This window comes from Chinchilla lanigera, unplaced genomic scaffold (genome assembly GCF_000276665.1).
Source record: "Chinchilla lanigera isolate Chin_1 unplaced genomic scaffold, ChiLan1.0 scaffold00022, whole genome shotgun sequence".
In the NCBI taxonomy this organism is placed as follows: domain Eukaryota; kingdom Metazoa; phylum Chordata; class Mammalia; order Rodentia; family Chinchillidae; genus Chinchilla; species Chinchilla lanigera.
The window spans coordinates 4,356,981-4,360,398 of record NW_004955423.1 but is presented as its reverse complement, the minus strand read 5'-3'; the positions used below and the strand labels follow the sequence as shown (position 1 = coordinate 4,360,398).

The 3,418-nt window shown below is 47.0% G+C and overlaps 1 protein-coding gene across 1 annotated transcript in view; it reads left to right on the top strand.

Annotated features, from left to right (window-relative positions):
* Positions 1 to 46: 46 nt before the first annotated feature.
* The window catches only part of Lrrc8d (leucine rich repeat containing 8 family, member D), a gene marked incomplete in the record, with an annotated part of 123,090 nt that continues 119,718 nt past the window's right edge, over positions 47 to 3,418 (top strand). The window contains 2 exon segments of the mRNA XM_013514441.1: positions 47 to 184; positions 325 to 369.

Genomic DNA, 3,418 nt, shown 5'->3' with positions numbered 1-3,418 from the left:
GAGGCCGCGCCCCGCCCCGCGCGCCGGGGGAGGGAGCTGGGGCCGCAGGTGCACCCGGCGCCGCTGCCCGTCTCCGGGTCGGGTACCGGTATAATCCGCTTCTAGCTTGTTTGGAAGCGTGGACTCTTGGGAGCGGGACTTCTGCGCGAATCTTGTCGGGGGCTTGGAAAGCAGGAAAATTAGGGTGCCTGCCGGGAAAACCGTCACCACTGCTTACTGGAGGGTTGATGGGGGACTTTCTCTTTTCTGTCCCCCCCTTTAGTTGGGGTATCCCTAGCCGTTAAAGAAATGAGATTTTAAATTTTCAAATTTTTTTTTTTAAAGCCATTTGCAGTGAAGAAGAATTGCTCCGGGTCGAGGGGAGGTGAGGTAGGTCCCTGCTGGATAGAAGAGGCGGCAGTGAGGGCCCAGCAGTTGGGGCGTGTGGCCGAAAGCGGGAGGTAGGACTGGGGAAGGAGAACGCCGGCGCGGAGAGGAGGGAGGGTGTCCGGAGCTAGGCAAAGATGGGGAGCAGGATGGCGGAGCCCCAGCTAGTGGGGGCCCAGCTTGAGTCACTCAGCCTCATGCTCGGCTCCTGGTGCTTCTCAGATTTTCCTCCTCTTTGACTTCGGAAAATATTTTTTATTAGGCAGGAAAGCTCTGAGGACATATTTTGAGAGAAACGTAGAAGTAAAGAGCTGACTTCTGGAAACTTTTCTTGGCAGCTTTAAAAATAAAATTCCGTTCAGGCAGCATTTATTGAGCACTTACAGCATGATCTGTGTCGGACATTGAAAGAATCCGGACAGGGAGGGAATTCCCATCTACAGTAATGGTGAGGACTGTTTGCTTGTCCACAACCCATGGACAAGAACGACAGTGACTGAGACCTTTCTCCCCAAACGTTTCTGGGCCTCAGATCTTGCAGACTGTGGGAGAAATCCAGCACCATAAAGGTAAACCGCGTGTGCAGCCGGCTTTTATTTTTACAATCCATAAATCCCCTCCAAGCACCCCCTCAGCTAGGACAGGGTTAGACTTCTTGCTTCTGTCTTGACACTAGTTGACCGAAACACTGTTGAAATCCTAGTGTGAGATGGGAGACCGTTACACTTAAGTGATAAAAATAAGGGCTTGGGAAAGTTGATTGGGAGTGTTTGGCTTCTGCGTGTTCCTTAGGGGAGCCCTCTGTAAAATGATTAGGTAATCCTTGGAGCTGGGCAGAAAAATACCAGCACCTTGAATTGGCGTGGTTTAGTTATATATTTAAACATCTTTATCTTAGATTTGTCTTGTTTTTATTGAGGGTGTGTAGTTTGTTGATTAAAATTGAGCGGATTAGAAGGTTGAAAAGTGTCCCCAGATGACCCCTCTCCCCTCCCCCACCTCCTCCAGTGCCACACGAAGTACTGTATGATGCAACAAAGTATTTAGCCATGTTCATATCTTCTTCTCTTTGCTGTTTTTTCAGCATTAAAAAAAAACTGGGGAAAACGTGGCCTTTCTCCCCCACTTAAGTTTTATGTCATGTAGAGCATTTTAAAATTTATTTTAAATAATTCTGGTATCTTTCTCATATCCAAATAGTTAAGTTGTTTTGGTAGCTCTGTTTTTGGAAATCAGACTTGAAATTTTGTGAAAACTTGGTGTTCGTGAACACACATTTCTTTTTCTTTTCTTTTGTTTTTTGAGACAGGGTCTTGAAGTGTAGTTCAGGCTGTCCTTGACTCACGGTGTAGCTTAGGCTGGCCCTGAACTCTTGGCCTCAGCCTTTCAAGTGCAGAGACTGCAGGTATGCACCTCCACATCCGGCTACACATGTTTTCTTGAACTGTAGTTTGTAAGAGATTTCACTTCTGTTTAACTGGAGCTGATGTTTGACATTCGGAAAAAAACAAACCGAAACAAAACCGTTAATATTTATTGCCCTACCAGCAGTGAGCAGGGAACTGGGGTGTGTGCTGTGGGATTTTAACAGGAAGGAGAGGATCCTTGGAATCACAGAGAAAAGATAAGATGAAAGGGGGTGGGGAGGACACCAGCAATTACAGTTGTTCCACGGTGCAGGGGTGGGGGTGTGTGTGTGTTTGGAGTCAGGTGAAAATGTGTGGGGTGGGGCACAACTCTTAAACTGACTTGAGAGTGATTAGGGTTGTGATTGCCTCGAAGGAGCACATATTAAGGGAAAGTTTGAGATGTGTCATAGGTTGAAAGCAGTCAACACCTCACCTGACTAGAGCAGTGTGACTAAGCTAGTTAGAGGAAAACTTACCCATGAGTTAGTGACAGTAATAATTTTCCTTAAGATCAGTGGCTGTCGGTCGGGTGGTTTTGCATCCCCCTAGACATTTGGCAGATACCTGGGGAATTTTTGTTTGTAATAGGAAGGGGCAGGTGTTACTGACTTCTAGTGGGTAGACGCCAAGGATGCTATTTAAATTCTTTCACTGTACAGGTTGCCTCCACCCCTAAAGAATATTCCTGTCCAAAATATCAACAGTGCGAAGGTTGAGAAACTGCCCGGAGCGTGAATGTGAATGCCACCGTGGCATTCTGAGAAGGGAAGTTGCATCTCAGAATGGACCTCAGGGAAGTAGTTCTCAGTGTGTGAAGAGGAGGAGCATTGGGGTTAGGGAGCCAGCCTGGGAGCCTTGTGCTGTGCAGACCCTAACTGGAAGAAAGGGGCAGTTTTGAGAGAGGTTGTGGCAGATAGGCTGTCAGGGCAGTGTAACATTGGGTTAAGAGGGGAGTCAAGAATCAGAACAGGAATTTTAGAGAGGCCTAATCTAACTTGTGTAGTCAGTTCTTAACTTGCTGGGGAGCTTCTGTTCAAGTACCCCAGTAACAAGGGACTGTGCTATGCAGACGTTCCATTAAGCCCTTGGGCTTTGTGTAGTTCTGTCATTTGAGCTGAAGTCTGCCTGATGGCAACTCTGTTCGGTTGATTCCGTTGCTCTGGAGCTGCCCACTGCCATAGGAGAGCCTGACCAATGCACAAAGGACGAGCCCCACCCCGCATCCCAAGTAACTTCTCTAATATTAAATAGCCCCAGTCCTTCATGGAACCTACTTTCCATGTGTCCTCGCGGAGAGTCGGGAACTGAACATGGTGATGGAGACACGATTAGCTAACAAAGTGTGTGATGGCGCAGCAGTTTGCTGAGACCTAGGCACAAATGTCAACTTACTGCAGCTTAAATTTATAGTTGCCTTTTTATTTTTCAAGCAGCTCCTCCTGCAGAGTCAAGAGTAAGTTATAGATAGTCCAAACGCCCAGATATTTCTTGTATGAACTGCCTCATCCTGTATTCCTTTGTTTTTTTCTTTTAGAAGTTGAGTGGAAGTTTTTTGTTATTTCTTTTGATTGTTTTTGGTGATAATGGGGATTGGAATTTGGGGTCTTTGCATGAGCTGCATCCCCAGCCTCTCCCCCCTCCCC